General features: G+C 46.3%; 1 protein-coding gene across 2 annotated transcripts in view; it reads right to left on the reverse strand.

Annotated features, from left to right (window-relative positions):
• The window catches only part of Pi3K92E (phosphatidylinositol 3-kinase 92E), a 160,721-nt gene extending 143,568 nt beyond the window's left edge, over positions 1-17,153 (reverse strand). The window contains exon 1 of one of the 2 annotated variants that reach the window (XM_075686775.1): positions 16,794-17,153. The gene's annotated coding sequence lies outside the window, so the exon portion shown is untranslated. The remainder of the gene's footprint in view (positions 1-16,793) is intronic. The other variant, XM_075686774.1, reaches the window with a different exon arrangement.
• Positions 17,154-20,198: the final 3,045 nt, after the last annotated feature.

The raw sequence follows: 20,198 nt of genomic DNA on the forward strand, positions 1-20,198 counted from the left end.
TCGGATTGATGACCCTCCCGACTGCCTTAACGGATCGGAATACTTCTCTTCAATCGACCTCCGATCCGGTTATTGGCAGACTTCGGTTGATGAACTCGCCCTGAGAATTCCGCTTTCGTTACACCGGACGGCCTTTACCGTTTTAAGGTTATGCATGTCAGATTTTGTAATGCCCAACCGCTTTCGAAATAATGATGGACTCTCTCCTTCGGGGCTGTAAGTAGTTCCCCTGCTTATGCTATCTGGACGGTGTCGCCGTATATTCCCTTGCGTTTGACAGCCACCTCAGTCGCTGGGTCGCTATTCTTGAAGTCTTTAGGGAGGCTGGCTGGCCTTCTACTTAACATTTCTAAGTGTCATTTTGAACACCGTGAAGTCACCGTGAAGTCAAGTTCTTGGTCATCATGTCAGTGCTACCGGTATACATCCTGACCCTGATAAGATTCACGCAGTCAAGAATTTTCCTGTATCCTGCTTAACAAAAGATGTGCGCAGCTTCGTGGGATTATCCTCCTATTTTCGTCGGTTTATTAAAATACTGTCGATAGGGCCCTGCCACTGACCAACCTCCTCAAGAGGGACATGGCGTTCTTTTAAGGCGGCGAACAAGCCCACGTATTCGATGTCCTCATACGCTTGTTAATGACGCCTCCGATATAAGGCCACTTTGATCCATATGCGCCAACTCAAGTTCGCACAGATTCAAGTGGCCACGACATAGGTGCTGTCCGCGCGCAACAGCAAAATGGAGTCGAGCGCGTCATTACCTATGCCAGTCGCCTCGTCCACATCCATAAACGGGAAGAAATGGATAGCCGTTGCCAAACACTATGCGACGCGCTATGCCCACCAGCTCTCCTACGATTTAGCAGGCTTTTTACTTCAAGACACGATTCTTCACCATGGCATGCCAAGGCAGCTGCCGACAGATAGTCCCCGCTACTTCCTGCCCGAAGTTGACGAAGACATCATCATCATCAACAACAACAACATCAGCCTGCTACGCCCACTGCAGGGCAAAGACCTCTCCAATACTTCTCCAACTACCCCGGTCATATATTAATTGTGGCCATGTTTTCCCTGCAAACTTCTTAATCTCATCCGCCCACCTAACGCCACGTATCCCTTCCCTTGGAATCCAGTCCGTAACCCTTATTAACCATCGGTTATCTTCCCTCCTCATTACATGTCCTGCCCATGCCCCATTTCTTTTTCTTGATTTCAACTAAGATGTCATTAACTCGCGTTTGTTCCCTCACCCAATCTGCTTTTTTCTTATCCCTTAACGTTACAGCCATCCTTCTTCTTTCCATAGCTCGTTGTGTCGTCCTCAATTTGAGTAGAACCCTTTTCGTAAGCCTCCAGGTTTCTGCCCCGTACGTAAGTACTGGTAAGACGAAGCTGTTATACACTTTTCTCTGGAGGGATAATGGCAACCTGCTGTACATGATCTGAGAATGCCTGCCAAACGCACCCCAGCCTATTCTTATTTTTCTAATCATTTAAGTCTCATGATCCGGATCTGTGATCTCTAACTGTCCTAAGTAGATGTGTTCCCTTACCACTTCCAGTACCTCGCTACCTATTGTAAACTGCTGTTCTCTTCCGAGACTGTTAAATAATACATTAGCTTTCTGCAGATTAATTTTTAGACCCACCCTTCTGCCTTGCCTATCCAGGTCAGTGAGCATGCATTTCAGTTGGTCCCCTGAGTTACTAAGCAAGGCAATATCATAAGCGAATCGCAAGTTACTAAGGTATTCTCCATCAACTCTCAATTATTCCCAATCCAGGTCTCTGAATACCTCGTGTAAACACGCTGTGAATAGCGTTGGAGAGGTCGTATCTCACTGCCTGACGCCTTTCTTTATTGGGATTCTGTTGCTTTCTTTAGGGGGGACTGCGGTAGCTGTGGAGCCGCTGTATATATATTTCCGTATATTTACATACGTCTCGTCTACAACCTGGTTCCGTAATGCCTTCAGGATTGCTGAAGATTCGACTTAATCAAACGCTTTCTCGTAATCAATGAAAGCTACATATAAGGGTTGGTTATATTCCGCACATTTCTCTATCACCTGATTGATAGTGTGAAATGGTTTATTGTTGAATAGCCTTTGCGGAATCTTGCCTGATCCTTTGGTTAACAGCAAGCTACGCGTCTTTCCAGCCCATCGCCCTACTGAGCTGCGTAGGCAAGCTTATGGAGTGGATTATCTACAAACGTATTACATGGTCCATAAAAAGCCGCAATAAGTTTCCCCAAGAAATGAACGGCTTATGCCAAAACAGGTCTGCTATTGATAATGATATTGATAATGCTATTGATAATGTGATAATGCTATTGATAATGGGTTCTACTCAAATTGAGGACGACACAACGAGCTATGGAAAGAAGAATGATAGGTGTAACGTTAAGGGATAAGAAAAGAGCAGATTGGGCGAGGGAACAAACGCGAGTTAATGACATCTTAGTTGAAATCAAGAAAAAGAAATGGGCATGGGCAGGACATGTAATGAGGAGGGAAGATAACCGATGGTCATTAAGGGTTACGGACTGGATCCCAAGGGAAGGGAAGCGTAGCAGGGGGCGGCAGAAAGTTAGGTGGGCGGATGAGATTAGGAAGTTTGCAGGGACGGCATGGCCAAAATTAGTACATGACCGGGGTTGTTGGAGAAGTATGGGAGAGGCCTTTGCCCTGCAGTGGGCGTAACCAGGCTGATGATGATGATGATGATGATGATGATGATGATGATGATGATTGATAATGTCATCGCCCTACTCTCTTCTCTTGAAGAGGAGATTCACGCTGGACGTATCCCGACGGCCGTTTTCCTTTACATCACGGCAGCTGTTCCCTCTGTTTTTCAGCATGCCATTCTCGCCGCTTCGGCTAGCTTTGGCCTAGTAGGAAAGTTCTAAATGTGAAAAGAAGAATGTTTCACTGAGCGGAAAATATTTGAGTACTCCGAATGAACCTACACAGTCTGTGCTCAGCCCGCTTCTATTCAATCTCGCCCTGATACAAATAACAAAAAACCTGCTGCGAGGAGTACACATCACTATCTATGCCGATGATATCTGCATCTGAGGCGCATCAAGGTCGCGCTATATCGCCCAACAACGACTTCAAGAAGCATTACTGAACCTCTCCTTGTATTTGGCTCCCTGAGGTCTTCGCCTCTCGCCAGATAAAAGCACAGCCATCTTCGTCATGTGCTCCAAGGGAAGAAGCACTTCATGTACCACGTCCACGTAACCCACAATAAGTCTGGCTTTGGCCAAGCTGTGCAAATCCAGCACCTTCTTCCGATTATTCATCCACAAAAGCTACTGCCTGCGACTTTTCCTCCCTGGACATTCTCGCCTCTAAATATAAACCAGTTTGTACCCGGTGTAAATGGGGCAAAGAGTCGCCTGTCACAGGCCGCGCCGCTGCAGACCACACTCCTCTACTTAGCCGAGGAATATACTGAACACACCCACATCAACACTGATGCCTGAAGCACTCGGGAGATTTCTTCCTGTGGTCTTTGTGTGCGCTCAACGAGACAAATGCTTTGTTATCGGTTGCAGCGGAGGACATCCTCAACGACAGCAGAGCTTCACGGTATCAGAGAAGCTATCCTTTATATCTGACTTTAAAGGAGCACTACAACCATTGTACCAGTCTTTTAAAGAAAAAACTATCATCAGCCTGTTTCTTTTGACATTGCGTACTTACATCACTTGGCCATTGCATCAGGCCACTGTGTCAAATTTCAGTAGATGCCTGCTCATTATGCTATTCTGGCCAACGAAATGCAGATGAAGCGGCACGCAAAGGTCTTCAACACCAAAACTATGCGCGGATTTATTTCACTAGATCTAATTCTTCCCAACTAGCTAAAATATTTGCTTCTGAAGAAAAGAACCGGCTGTGGAGCTTGCCGATGCAACATTGCCCTTTCCTTTACTCAATCGACTCAAATCTCAGATCCAGACTCCCATCCAACAACCCTCGCCATTTGGACACTTTCTATCATCGCGTTTGCCTGAACACCGCCTATGGAAACAGTTTACGGTACCGCTTCGGTGAAGTGATAAGTCCAAACTGCAACAACTGTGCCTGAATTGAAACCGTGGGGAATTTCCTGTTTGAGTGCCGAGCATATGCCGACGAGCGGACGTTCTATGAACACCGCATGCATTCGCTTAAACAGAGACATTTGTCATTTCGCAGTGTCCTAGGCCCTTTAGCCTGCCTCACACAACAGAGACGTGGGATGGCCTTTTTATTCACACACTTAGAAAACATTGGTCAAATCGACAAACTGTCACCCGCATGTACCTTTCACGCAGCGAATTCTGTCACCTCATTGTGTGACGGTGCATACACTGAAGGACTTTACAGTAGCACGCCATTGCCCATGAGTAAGAAAACTCAGTGCCAATTTTTTTTACTCATTTCTTTTCTTTTGCGCCTCAATCTGTCTCTCCCCAGTTCCCTTCCCCACGCAGAGTAACATGTCAGCGATGTATGTACACCCGTTAAAATCTCTCTTTCATTAAAAGGACCTCTCCCCTTCTCTCTCTCTCTCTCTCTTTCTCTCTCTCTCTCTCTGACTGAACGACTGAATTGCACGGTTCAGCAGACCATCGCGACTGGGACAGCACTTTGCCCTTCGTGAGATTTGCGTGCAATTCGTCACGTCATAATACCACTGGTTTCTCGCCTTTCTACATCCTGTTTGGTCGCCCTCCCGTTCTACCTTTTGACACCTTGCTACCTTCGATGTCGCGACGTACAACAGAATACGGCCATGACGCCGTTGGTCCTACTCGTATGGCTCGCCGATTGCCTGTGATCGACATACTGCCGCTCAGGCGTCCGTTCAAAATACTCGCAACGATAGTCGGTGCACCGCAGCCTTCAGTTCTCTTCCGGAAATCTCGTTCTCCTGTGGAGTGCAAGTCGCCATGTCGGCCTGAACTGCTGTCACGCTATGCGGGGCCCTACCGGGTATTGTGACAATTAGGTGAATTAAATTACGAAATCGCCCCTGATGAAGACACGCCATCCTCGTCCCAGTTATTAACTGACGTCGTCCACGTGTTCCGTTTAAAACCGTGCTGTTCATCAAGTTAGCTATCATTCTAAGCGCCTGGACGGCGTTCCAGCCTCCGGGGATTATGTTACGGTGCATTTGGACGGGACCGCGCATGAAAGAAAAAGAAGAAGGAGAAGTGATATACTCCTGGAACTGTGACCTTGGTGCCAGCCTGCGCGATTACCACTAACTTTTCCTTATGTAAATAGTTGCAAACATACTTGTGCGTCGGGCTTCCTCTTCGTAACAATATCATACACCTCTGTATCTTTCTCGTTAATTCTAGCATCACAAGAATTCATCATGTATGATCTCTACTTGCACACCTGTGGCGAGAAAGAATGCTAATCGCATTACCGTCACCAATGGTCCCCATGAAATGAATTTGCCGCCAATTTCTCTCCCTATTATTTCTCTCCTTAAGCGTAAACGTAACTTTTTCCCTTTAAATTCTAAATCATTTTTTAAATCCTATCCACTGTTCATGAACAAGACGTCACCTGCAAATTGCAGGTTCGTGGGATCTTAGTCCGTTATCTAACACTGGCTTGTCTACCACCTTCATTGCATCAGACCATGCCGCATAATAGAAAGTAAAAAAGAAGAGGCGAGTGAGATGTATCGCAAGTACATCGAAATGTCGCAACAGCTTCGAGGCTTGCGATTGCCACTGAAGACTTGAGCATTACGGCAATACTGCGCAGATTGTTTACCCATTTCAACAGGCACTAGCTGGCTTTGGTGGTAGCATTATACTTTAAGATATCTTCTAAATCGCCAGAGGCAAACATGTTTTCATCAAATGGTACTCCTAGCTTAGGATTTATACGTGCATTTACTACGAAGAAATTGAGAAAAGTTGGCACAACTTCGATGAGACGGGTTGCTTCTCGTACGTCCGTTATTAGAGAGATAATGCGGTTTCTCGGTTGTTACACATGCCAATGCCTCCTTTACTAGATGCCAGCCGCGTTGCTCGCTTTCCCATTGCGGCGGCGGTTCCCTTAGTTGAAGTTAGTTCAGCATAAATTCCGTGAGGCGGCGCTCGTTGCCTTTTCAACTTCCGGCGGATGTGGCAGCGGCGGCTGAATGCTCTGCTCCGCCGGCGCTTTATATGCGCGGGCGTCTGTTAGCGAGCGTTATCGCGGGCCTCCGAGATGGCAACAGGCGCCGTGGTAATCTCAGAGGCCGCAGCACGTGATCTAGGTTGCAGACGTCCGCCACAAGTGGCGCTCGTTGCCTTTTCGTGGAGGAGAGAAAAGGGAGAGAGCCAGGAACCGAGTTTACGGACAACGCGGCTGGCATCTAGTAAAGGAGGCATTGCACATGCCTGTGCAGGTCGCACAGATAATTCTCGCCGTCAATAAATATAGTGCACGTTATAGAATATGTAACGGTCCCTCAAATGTTTCATGCTGAAATTCCTTTTTTGCGAATTTATTCGACCAATCTGAAACCACCACGAAATAAGGTTTTAATCATTCGTTTCTGTTCTTCCATTTCACATGGACCCATCACTTCAATTTAATAGCCCGTCCACATTGAATACAACCAGAGCCTCTGAAACGCTGATTCCCTGTCTGCGGCTCGGTACCGCGTGCACAAAACACTTTCTACATAAAATTTCAACAGCTCTACTACGGAATGTAGTTGTGGCCACGCTGATGAAGATGACCAGCATCTTCAGCTAGAATGTCCGCGACGCTACACACACAGACAACGCTTAGCAGTTGATTTAGTGGCATTAGATCGCAGGCCCTTCAGCCTCGGGAAATTCTTAGGTCTTGGCCAACATACTCCTTGAAAAGATGAGCGTTACTGGCCTTTCAAATATTTCTAGGAGCGAGCATTATTCTCGGAGAGTATTGAGTAGAGTGTTTAGGTGTGACAGCGCATTTTATGTTTTTCTTTTACCCGACTTTGGCCAATCAAATATTTGGTTTTTGTACCTTCATAAGAAGTTAATCCGTGATTTGTGATGTGCCCTTATTTTAATCCAACTAAGTGACCTGACTTTGTGTTTACCTTGGAGCACATATGTGATTGGACTTCGTGTTGCTGTGTTTCTGAGTTGAGGTTCAGTTTTAATGTCGCAGTAGTCTACTTACGTGACTGGACTTTGTGCTTTTGTCATTTCGACTTGTCTTTCAGATATAGTGTGACATTAGTGTACTTATGTTACCCGAATTTCGTCGTTATGATTTCATTATTCTTGCTATCATTTATTTATTTCTTTTGAGAAATCCCAATGTGAAAAGGAGTAGCCGGCGCCAATTAAAGGCGACATCTCCTAAATACCATTTAATAAAAGAAAGATTAAAATGCAACATCTATACGAAATTCATTGACGTGACAAAGCAGCGCCGATGTGACGAAAAAAGTGCTTATATGCTAGTTTAACGTTATTTGAAGAGCAAGCATATTACATAACTGCATGAATCTCTAACTTTGTCGCTACAAGGTGACTGCAAATATAACATGAATTCCCTGAACAGCACTTAGGTCTGAGAGGGCCGCTTCTTGGTCGAGTTTGAATTGCATACTGTGGCGGGGTGAGCTTTTAGGTCAGGGACAGAGTAAGGCACACAGATAACAAGCAGGAGCGCTCTATTTTGTATGCCTGTTTACTCTGTCCCTATCATAAGAAGCCGACAAACACTAACACCAAAGACAACATAGGGGGAAATTGCTTTTGTTTAATAAACGGACTAAAGAAACAATAAATTAATTGAAATGAAAGTGTATGAAAAAACAACTTGCCGCAGGTGGGGAACGATCCCACAACCTTCGCATAGCTCAACTGTAGCTCAATTCGTAGCTCAATTAGCTTCATAGCTCAATTGGTAGAGCATCGCACGCGAAATCCTAATGTTGTGGGATCGTTCCCCTACTGCGGCAAGTTGCTTTTTTCATCCACTTTCATTTCCATTAATTTATCGTTTCTTTATTCCATTTATTAGGTACAAGCAATTTCCCCTATGTTTTCCTTGGTGTCGGTGTTTGTTGGCTTCTTATATGACTAATAAAAATCGGTCCCCTCGGTTAACACCCTTTCTTCTCATTTATTATATAACGAGGGTGTCGAATCGGGCAGCATTGATGCCTTCAGGTAGCATGTGTGGGTTTATTGACCGGTTCCCTTCACCCAAAAACATCAGATTCTCGTGACGCCTCCGGCAGAAAGGATGTTCGACATCCGCCGCCAAGGTCTGTGAGTGCTGGCCTGGTTAACACTTCCAGGATTCTACTAGGAAACAAACACCCAAGAAAGTGGACGGGGAAACGGCACCGTGGTAGCTCAATTGGTAGATCATCGAAGGCGAAATGCGAAGGTTGTGGGATCGCTTCCCACCTGCGGCAAGTTGTTTTTTCATCCACTTCCTTTTCCATTAGTTTATCGTTTCTTCCATTTATTAAAAACAAGTAATTTCCCCTATGTTGTCCTTCGTGTCAGTGTTTGTTGGCTACTTATGATATGACTAATAAAAATCGGGCCCCTCGGTTAACCCCCTTTCTTCTCGTTTACTCTGTCCCTGTCTTAAAAGCACACCTCGCCACAGTATACTTATTTTCAGCTCTATACTTATCAGGTAAAGCTGCGCAAGTTACCCAAGATGTGCGGTCCATACAAGTCTCATTCCGCGCGTTACGCAGTGCAGTTGTACTTTATTTTCGGCGCTCTCTGCTCAACAACTACTACTCCGTACGTCTCACCTACTTGTGAACGTAAAGCTTCGTAAATTCACGTACACCACGTGTCAGTCGTGAGCCCAAGCGGTGTGCCATGCCTGCTAGTCGCAGACGTGCGTCACTCTACTTTATCGGTCGTAAACAGGCTCAGAACTTCGACGCGTTCAGTTCAATAAATATGTCAAATATTGACATAAAAGTGTGACATAATGTTGCACAACGTTGCAGACACGACAGCAACCGATGCATTTTCATTCATGCGTAATGCTCTATTTTTTGGTCTCGAATGCTACCAGTAGATCATTCACTCTAGCTTCCTAACGTAGCTTGCTATTCACAAAACCGAGTATATCATAGGCCAATGTTGTTTTGCGCTTTAGGCTCGCAAGGTATAACAAAGTCCGCTGGTTAACTTTTGATAAATTTCTACTGATTTCTACTAATTTCTACAGAAATCTGTGGTGTGGGGAGGAAAACAGGAGGGACATTTACAAGGCAAAACATTTATGCAGGGCAAAGGACATCTCGACGAATATATTCAGTGGGAGGCCTCCTAGGTCTCGATGCGCGCGTGTGGGAAATGACTGATCACGTGTATATCTCGAATGGGTTAACAGGCCGCTATGCTTCCGAAAAAATTTCCTGTGCAGGCACCTATGTTAACACTGCTTCGCTCACTATAATCCCGAAACATAGCATTGCGTCCAGGTTATATTTCCATCTTCGTCACATTCACATGTCTCGCGATGCCATGTCAGCTTGTCTTTGCCTTTAAGCAGAAACTACATCAATTTGAAATAAAATACAATTGCACGTGTCATGCGTCTCATTGCACAGAATATATAAGAAACATTTCTGAAAGGCTTTCAGAGAGTTTCAGAGATTATTGACACGTGTACTTATCTTTATCGGGCGACCACGTTTCGCTGCCTAACAAATCTAATCGCACAGCGCGGGACCCGCCTGCATGTATCCGAAGTTTCTGGAAAGTTATCGATGCTTCTACCCGGCTGTCTGTTGTCGCCGAACCTTGTGTTATCTGATTTCCTCGCGTGACGCGACTGGTGTAGAACTTTCTGGAAGGCACACGGGTCCGAACGATTAGTCTGGAACATTTGACGACTGCTGTATAAAAGCCGACGCGCTTGACCCGCTGATCAGATTTTCGACGATCGCCGACCGTGTTTGCCGCTATCGTTGTGCTATAAGTGTAGTCTGTTTTTGTGGGCACAGGTTCGCCCAATAAACGTTAGTTTTGTTATTGACAGTATTGCTACTGTGTTCTTTAACGTCACCACCACGTGACATTATCAAACGCGACAAATGCGTTTGAGCCACATAAAATATTTGGACCTGACTGGTGACCACTTGCGTCAAGAATAACGTTCATTGTTTCCCAGGAAAAGCTGTAAACTCGTCGGTAGCATTCACATCATCGTCATGCCGACACACGTAGCTAAGGCCACTGGCAGGTTGATTGACTGAGTGATCGATCGATTGATTGATTGAATAATTGTATTTGGAACACTGCCTGCGCAGCCTTTCCTTCTTCCGAGCGGAGATAAGGGGTTAGAGAGTGGCGAAGGCGCAGAATGAGCTACGCCTCGCGGTGAACTCGTGCTTCAAGGTCCAACTACCACTATGACCTTGGCGAGGCGCGCCCTGTTGCAGCGGTCGGCGGGATCCATTGTCTGGGGTACCGTGAATTTCTTGCATTGCGCTGGTGTGCGCCTCGTAGTCAGGCACATGTCCAGAGCAATGTCGAAGGTTGAGCGCAATTTCTGCCTTGCACACCTTGCACTCATCTCTCAACCGCCAGTTCGTAAGGGTCTTTTTCTTCGTTGGTCTTTGTTGGTACATCGCTCAGGAACCAGACTCCAAATCCAGGATGCGTTAAAAATCATGAACGGACCTTCCGGGTTGGGGCGCAACAAAGCGGTACAGAAAACACCGTCTGGTGCAGGCGCGCACGAGCGTCTCTGGGCTTAAATGGCAAGTTCACCATCACCCGACGATGGTGCCAGTAGTGAGTTCAATGAAAGGAAGATGTGCTCAAAAAGGTACACTCGTCATTGGGATGCAGACTTTTATTTGCGATTCGGTCTGATATTGGCCAAGGGCTACAGTGCGGAAGGGACTCCCTTTTCCAGAAGAAACACTATGTGCTAAATCCAAGAAGGTGTTTTCTTTTTTATTTGACGATTAACGGAATTCCATCTACCGGGCATTCTTTTAATGGCTTGACAGTGCGGTCTTACGTTTTACTACGGCAACTTGGACCGAAAGTGCTCCAAAGCGTTCTATGTATGTCTTCATATGGTTTTGAAAGAATTACATCATTCGCTGAGTTTATATTCAGAGAAAATGGGGGGCACGTTATTGGTGATGTGTAGGCGTGTGTGGGTTAACAGGCACTAAATAAAAACAGCTGAAAGCCAGTTTTCTGCCAATTGAGAGGAGTTAAATGAAGTGTTTGCAAAGCTTTCACATTGCCTAGCTAATACAAAAACGGCAGAATTTTTCTATTTCAATTTAAAGGGAATGATGTTATGGGTCACGGGGTGAAGTGTACCAAATTATTTCAATCTGGAGGTTAATTATCCACTCTCTAAATTATTACTGAATGCTCGTTTTCTCCCATATTTAATGCATCATACAATCCGCCTAGTTGGTTCTGTACATCTTCTACACTTATACTAAAGAGCACAAGTTTTGTATAATATATTTCCTTGAATTAGAAAGTATATTATGAGGAATGTCAGAAACGCGTTTAAACTATGCTGGTAAATCACAGCCTTTGTGGAAGATCACTTGTAAAAGCGCTCCAGAGCTTATTTTACGAACCGCGTAAGGGGCTTTCCCAATGTTCGGCAAGAACTAACCATTCCACGAAGTTCACATTTTAAGCGATCTGGTGGGTTGCGTTGTTGGCAGTGTTTCAAGAGCGCTCAATAAACAAGGGCTTTCAAAAAAATTCTTTGGTCTTGCAATATGTTCTAATGCGTTATGCGGCGCTATCGCTATATTTGCCAGTCTTCCTAGGGAATCCTAGCTCATACTGACAGAAATGTTTTCGTCCTCGTTTCTTGTTCTTGCTTATCCGTTCTTTGCTCGAACGTTAAGTCTCTCGTGTGATGATCGGCTGCGATGATCAAACGCAGACAGGGAGCGTGGCAAAGCATACGGACAAGGAGATCTTAATAGGTAGACGTTTCCATGCCGATATGTGGCAGACAAAGCAAACGAATTACAACTTGAACGATTGAGCAAGCAGTGTCTCACGCTTCAACTGTCTCTACGAGTCTTAGAGCGCAAAATACTGTACGATGCCTCGTTGGTTTATCAGCAAATCTCATTAGCATTAGAGCCCAGACTCCCTGTAACATACATTGCGAGGAGCTTCGCCAATCTATCAGCTATCCTGATTTCAGCCCAGACTCCGGGGATAGGATATCGTTTGGTTTAATATAGCTGAAACAGACAAAGAAAAAGGGCGGTAGAGCCGTTGGCCCATCCCAAAGGTGCAATTGCCAGTGAAAGTTAAACGTTTGGTAAGCCACAACCCAATGGGATAGGGCTTACTCTTAAAAGTAAATGTATTTGGAAACAAAACTGTTTTCTTTCTTTCTACAACTACGTTACCGCTTCCAATTTCGACGTGATCAGTGACACCATCAGCGAAAATAGCTAGGGAACATTTTATTGTCGGCCACCCTAAACCTCGCCGGCGTCTCTAGCCAGCAAAAGGCTCGGGAACCGGTGCCATAACACCGGGTGCCGCAGTCCGACTCAAGCTTTGTCTGCGCGGAAAAATAATGACCGCCGGCGGCATCCGAACTCCGTGTTTACAAGACGGCCGTCTCCAAACGCATTCTTCGCATGCGTACCGCGCTTCTACGACACGCACTGCGTGTCGTCGCTCGACACCACGCGGGCTTTGATCCGCTCTAAAAACCGAAAAAAAAAACCAGACGTTTCCGGCCCGGGCGCGTTGGGGTGTAGAAGCCTCCCTGCGCAGATAACACGTGGGGAACTCGCGACCCTGCGAAAGTATACGAAACAGTCCTTACACTGAGTTTTCATTTGTTGAAAACAAAGGTGTAATTGCTGGCGAAAATTTGATGCTTCTTTCCTAACCACACGCTTTGCAAATATTTTCTCAACTCTCGGTTTCTTTATATTCTCTATTACAGTAATGTAGACAACAAGGTGGTGTGTGCAATTATGAAATTTGAAGGCATAAGATGACGTCACTTGGCACAAGAGAGGGGCAATGGGTGATCGGTCGAAGAGGCCTTGGCCCGGCAGTCTCAATAAATAGGCTGGCGCTGAATCTGGCCCTACTAAAGTGCTAGAAAGCGTTATGTGATGACAATGTTTATGTGTGCCGTTTAATTACGGGCAAATGAAATCGGTAATGCAACTGCTGGCTTAGCTGGAAACTGGGCTGCGATTCCGCTAAAGCGTGCAAGTCCACTGGCGTTGTTATTAAATGTTATTGCCGTTTGCAGACGCGTGACAAGGAATAATCAGGACTTACTCGTCCCACATTTCCTCCCGAGCGACGACCAATCTAAAAGAGTCATTCGTGCTCCCCACCAATCAGCGCACTTGACGTAGGCACACACACAAAAAAAGAAATTTGTTGTCTCCTGCCCAAGACAAAATGAAATATTCAATTTAACATGGCGAAGTGTTGCATTCGCAAGACTGCTCGACGCACGCATGAAACGTGGACGATGGATGAGCGAGGTGTGCGTATGCTTGGCAGTTAATATAACTGTAAAGGGACCTTACGTCCCACTAAAGTGGAATCATGGCTGTTTTAAGGTGACAATGGTTCTTGCAACGTATTGACGCAGATTGACGCAATTTCGGAATCACAAGTACTGCCTCACTCTAGGTGTTCGATACTGACACCAACCATGTTACCGTGTAAGCAGGCCGTCAACAGTGATCACTCATCGCGCGGCCTAGGTATGACGAGTATGACGAAAGGAACATGTGAAAAACTATGAAAATTAAAACTAAATTATTGGTAAGCTTGTAAGCATAACTCTAATTTTGCTCTTGGCATAAAGGTCAACAAAAGTAAAGTGGTTTACGAAAACCAGAAAGGAGAATGCTGAATCGTAAACCTGTCTTCACAGAAACGTCATCTCAACTTAGGGGCGAAAAAACACGAAATGTTAGTTTCTTTCTCGTGCTCAAATGTTTCATTGGTGTCCGTCGGGTTTGCTCTGACAGAATAAGATCAAACTGGTTCAAAGCAGGATAAAGTTATTAAATGTGTGACAGACGTTTCTTTTTCTTACTATACCTATCTTTTGTAGCTTAAGTGTAAGATCCCGTGCCGGATTATGGGCCCAGTGTCGCGCGCTGAATGCTGGGGCGCTGGGCAGGCGCGGCGTACTGGAAGGCGCTGGGTACTAGTAAGAAAATGAGCTGTAGCGCGCAAAATACGCGGTGCGTGGGCACCGCATACATTCTTTTTAATATAGAAAGCAACAGCGAGCGTTTTAGTGAAATAAAAGAAAAATGATCGGACCAGGAATCGAACGCCTCAACCACAGACCCCAAGCAAGGTACTTCACCAATGCGCCACGCCGAGAAGTGGTAGTGTGCAGATAATTTGAGATGTCAAGTTCCAGGCGCAGTTTTAGTTTCACAGAACCAGATGACTGGGAGACCCTGATGCGCAGCTCGGAACCGGGCATCCAAGACCGGATCCTCAAGCGCGCCTATGAGGTCGCCACTAGGCTTGACCTGCTGGCCATCTAGTAGGGCAATGTACCCCGGCCCTACATAACTATCCGGCTAAGTAAAAGTTTATTCTCTCTCTCTCTCGTTCTCTCGCACAGACATGGTAGATGCGCTGTCGCCCCGCAACTACAACTTACGACTTTATAAGAAACGAAAAGTTGTTATCCGCTTTCAGAGGTATGCTTGGAAGTGACAGAACACCGATTTTCGTTTGCGATTGGTATTTTAAGTTCGAAAAAAGTCCTAAATGAACCGCCCGCGCGGAACTCTGTTTGGACTGATACTGCCGATTTTGATAGCCGTTTCTTATTCTTCGCGGATATGCAACAATTTCTTAGTTCAACGATCCGTTTCAATCAACATGTCTGTTTAGTCCCATACGTTCGTCAGAGAAGAGCAGGCTAGTGCTGGCAGGCTTCGGCGACAGCGCAGATACCTACGATTATAGTGCGTCACATCGGCGAACATCGCTTCTTGTTCTGGCACTGTAGACACGAAAAACAGTTTTTTTTTTAGGAACACCGATGCGGAAGCTGAAATATAAGGTGATTTATCCTTGTTAGACTTGTTGATTCGTGAGCTCAGTTGGGCCGACAGCGTGTAGACGGATTCGGCAGGCACGCTAGGCCTAAGCTTCGGTCGTAGGTCTCGGCGCGGCTACTTGGCGAATGCTAAAATATGTATACTTGAGCCTCAGAACCATTCATCTATTATGTTTCAGTGCAATAGGGAAAGTGGCAGGGCACGAAACGCCTCGGCTTTGTTATCGGTGTGATAATATCGATCAGTGGTAGGCTGATCGATATTATCACGACTTCTGTTTTTCGTGTCGACTCCACAACACTGCGACAACGGCGACACTTGTAGTCATCGGTTACGTAAAAACTACTACAAAATGAAGCGTCCTCTGCGTTTGCGTGGTTTCGTTCAAGAATATAGCTATCCGCTCAGTCAAAAGGCAAAATGCAAAAAACGAAAGCGATCTTCAGGGTAAAATATGCAGGGCAGCTGACGTACGTTTATTCCAAGGTGTGACACGAAATATAGTTTTTATTCATGACCCCAACATATAGCGTTATTTAGGAGAAGCGACTAGTACCTAGCGATGAAATTATATAAAACTTTCAATATTCAGTAGCACCTGCACTCATTGCGCACAGGAATTGCGCGGCACAGACCCAACCAGCGCAGTTTCTAGTGCGAGCAAGCGAACTGTAGCGAGAACGAGCGCTTGTACAGCACAAACCACTGCGCCCTAGCGTTATGGCAGTAAAGCCAGCGTTTCGTCCAGCGTGACCCTGCTCTTATCCAGCGTTCTTACTTGTGTCCTATTGACTCCCAGAGAGTGCCCGCGTCCCCAGCGCGATACAGTGTCAAAAAATGCGCTGGTTTCACGCTGGAAGGCACTGGAAGACGCTGGTTTTCGCAATGGGGATGAAACCACACTGAAGGCAAACAGTAACCGGAAAATCTTCATAGAATTGAAAGCAAAGCGCAACATTTTGGCAGTCTTGGATACTGGTTTCACATGAAAATGTCATCAACACGACATAAAAATATTCAATTACGCTTGCAACCCAAGTTATGCCACATGTGTCCCGACGACACGCATGATTTGCGGAGCAGAGACAACTACTCCCCCAATAGCAGCCGACTTGCACTGCAAAATCTTGCATATTTGCGCAAGCGAAAATTTGCGTCATTCCCGGAATCATTTTGAGGTAGGGGGCAGGATGTAGCTTCAACTTATGCAGCTACGTTATTTGACCGGCGCGCACTATGCTCTATACAAAAAATTTGTCAGAGCCTACAGAGTATCCTGTAAAGGTTGCGAAAGCTTGGTCACGCGCAAACGGTCCCCTCGCAATTCTGCGTTTGTTTGATTACGTGGACCTCGGATTTCCTGGAGAAATCTGTTCGAAAGCAATCATCGATAAAAAATTGTACTTCCTGTTGGTTACAAGGCCAGGCAGAGCATTTCTAAATTTTAATCAAGGCGATCCAGAAATGGCGAGAGACAACGAAACGCAAGTTTCGATTTACTTAAACAAGGTTTTCATTGGCGCAGAAGTGCGGCATTCAACACTCGAGAGACATTATAGGGTCGTCTTTTCGCAAACAATAGAGGCTAAGCGTGCAAAAACAAAACAAAAAAGAAAGAGCGAGAGAGAACGTGTTGCTTAGGCGAGAGGCAAACACATTCAACCCCACCCTTTCGAACGTGCTCTTCCCCTCAAGATGTCACTCACCTGATGTCAGTGATCTCTTTCGGCAAGGATTACCACAGGCGATAACAACGGCGACGATGAATGCAGGAGGCAGCAGCCTCCAGCGAAAAGGCGAAACAGCGCTCGACAAACGCGCGCGCTCGCGCCGCAAAACCACGAACAAATCAAGCTGCGGCACCTCGTGCCAGCGACAGAGACGCGGCGGCGGCAGCGATTCGCAGCGCGCGGTTTCCGCCGCGTTCTATCGAAAAGGAAGCGTTTTGAAAGCACGGGCATGTTGCCGCTTTGGAGCGAGGGCTGAGGGAGGGGATATCCTGTTTCCCTTTGGAAGCCGCGCGCCCGCAAACGGAAGGTTACGAGAGCGACACGTGCGGAGCCGCTAGACGACGCTTCGCAGCCTACACGCTAAAGCACCGCTGTTGCGGTTACTGTTGCTACTACTAGCTCTAAAAGGCCGTCACTGTACCGCGTAACTTTGCCGACAAACGTCACCTCACGCCGGCGGAGCCTGTGTCGCTCTCTCGCGCAATGTTCAGCGCAGCGAGGCAGAGAGAGAGAGAGAGCGAGAGTGCGCGCAGTTCACCACGTAAGCACAAGCAGCAAAGTTTGGTCTGCTCCGGCGTTGAGTGACGAGAGGGAAATCTTACACCCGCCCTGCGACTTACAGCGCCGAACGGCGCATGACGCGTGCCGACTCTCCTGCCCGCGCGTCAGGAAGCACGGTGTTCGCACTCTTTGCGGTATCCGTCATCCTTGCTTACGACAAAAGATCATCCGATCGCTCAGGCGCGAATCAGTTTGTAAACACGACACGGAACAAAAAAATGTGCTTAATGAAAGTCGCTTGATTGGTGTAGCGATTTGTTGAGTGATTTACTGGCAGACTGAGTGGCTGATTGAATGAATGAATGAATGAATAAGCCATTGATTAACGTCCTTGGGGAGAGTGCCTGTTTGGCTGAGCTTTGGCAAATCAAGAGTTCCCTTTGCGCCCATAGGCCAGGTTTCTTTAAAGAAATATATTTATGATGTCTACGCCTCAAAGGCCTGTGAATTGGATGTTCTTGCCAGCTAGGGAAAGTGAGAAACGTAAAACGAACCGGCGTGCGGCGTGGGTAGGGTGTGTAGGGGGAGCAAGTGTTATTTTCCCGCCACTTGCCTAACGGACCAGCGGGATTCCTTGAAAAAGTTTGCATCGCTAGCCAAACGATGGCTCTATCATTCCGTTGGTCTTCACGCCATTTCTAAAACATTATTCAAAGTTCAAGATTGATAACCAGGAGCAAATATAAATGGGGTGTTACGTATACACAAAAAGCTTTTATTCGTAAAGCGCCAGTTTCACTAATTTCTCAGTGGCAACGCCACAGAGAGCGCTGAAGTTCTCAGTTATCGCCTGCGGAAGAGTCATCCTCAAGAAGATCCCAGGTTGGTGACGGTAAGCGTTGTGCGCCTCGTAATCCACAACTTCGCTTATAGCGCTCAACACATGGAGTCAAAGCAGCCTTTTAGAACAATATCAGCAATGCGAGTACACTTCAATCCTCACTGACCGACTCTTGGAGAACAACACTAGGGCTAGTTAACGACCTTTGTCACTCGTCCACTAAGAATGAATGCGTCCAACTGCGTTGGGTGGCCTCCTTCCGTTGCCCGTTGTGTTTTGGCTGCTTTTGTTATCCACGAAAGTAAGTGCTGCAAAGCACGCGTAATTTTCGTAACAAATGCGTGTCACAAACGTATGTTTTGCCACACTAATCCCGTGGCAGCACTTCACACAGCTGCGATACCATCTTCGATTGCACGGCAATTCTGACGTAAATGTATAATTGTTCTCGGGGCCTTATATGTCCTGTTGGGCACTGTAAATACGAATTGGTCAGATGGAAAAGTGTCCACAGGTATCTTCGTTGATGGGCCCTCACTCAGTTTGGGCATTTCATGCAAAGAAGGCCGAGTGTATACCTCACAGCGACAACCGCGTCGACATAGAGCTGTGCCTCTCGTGAAAAATAAAAGCCGAATCAGTCGAACGAAAACACCTCCGCCCTTATGCTCAAAGCAACTAAAGAACAACGTCGCCTGTCTCGTCTGACGCGCCAGGTAGGTGGCCCGCCTGAGGTGCGCGAGTAGATAGCAGCAGCGCGAACAACACAGGGATTCCTAGAGAACACAGAGAGCGCAAGGCCACCACCGGAATCGCTCCGTTCCATGAAAGAAAGGAAGAAGGCAGATGAGAAGCAGGCACGAGGATGAGCAAGAGTTGGCGTGATGCACACTGTGAGATAAAAAATGAGTAAAAAATTGGGAACCACCCAAGTTCCTCCTTCAGGACGGTGACTTCCTCGTTCACGCGTACTGCGCACGTGGCATTCACGTCTGTGATCGATAGTGTAGGCAAGTTCATGCTTTGCATATTACGTCACTCTGTTTTGCTCACTCGAGATTTCCCTATTCAAGGAGCGCCTGGGAAGTGCATAACTGTTTTTTGTCGTTTTTGTATGACATTGCACGAAAAAAATTTCATTGATCTCAAGATATGCATTTAGTAAATGCCAGCGCTTGTTTTGATAAACCTTCATCCGATATGACATAGAAGCGAAAGCAGGATAAGCTAAGCAGTGCTATTGGCGCCGATATGATTATTGAAAGTCACTAATCGAAAGTGGTAGCTAATTTAAATACTTGGTTCTTTGTCCGAGGGTATGAGCTGCGCTGAGTATTTCGTAAAAACTGGCGCCCATTTTATCCTTTAGTTTAGCGGCTGCTAATGCTCTCCACTCGTGATTGATATCTCAGTATTTTGCCTTCCTGAATTGTTTGCTATCATATCTGACGTCCGAACCCATCTGTGAAATGAGAAGCACCGATTACGTACGCTAATAATGTTAATGCCCCTAAACATTTCGTCGGCTGTGTTATGACTAGTACAGTACGCGTCAACCAGACCGCTACCAAAACATCAACACTCTAAGCACCCTTGCCCTCTTGTCGACATTCAGCTTTGATGGTACGACCTCTCAGCCCACAGAGGTAACGTCGCTGTGACATGAAGCTTCACGGTCTGCAATTTTTAGAAGGAAGACGTTAGCTGAACCGCGTCAGACGCAGTGCCCGATGTATACGGCCAGCCATGTGCACTGACGCGAAACCACCTTTTTTTATTTTTCAGATGCGGACTTGAACTAGCTCGGCAGGTCGGCTAAAGAAGGCGTGAGAGGTGTGTGTTTAATTCAGCTCGAATTTTTTTCTAAGGATCCATGCCGCTTAGGTGCGGGTTGTGTGCTCGCGAAGAAGAAAGCCGGCAGTTCCATCGCGTAGTCCTCACTATACCCAACGCAAATGAACGGAGTGCCGTGAATATTTTTCTGCGCGTTCATCTTATATGAGTCCAATGAAAACATGTATCGGACAAAGGCTTGTTCG

Source organism: Dermacentor variabilis, chromosome 3 (genome assembly GCF_050947875.1).
Source record: "Dermacentor variabilis isolate Ectoservices chromosome 3, ASM5094787v1, whole genome shotgun sequence".
Taxonomy (NCBI): Eukaryota; Metazoa; Arthropoda; class Arachnida; order Ixodida; family Ixodidae; genus Dermacentor; species Dermacentor variabilis.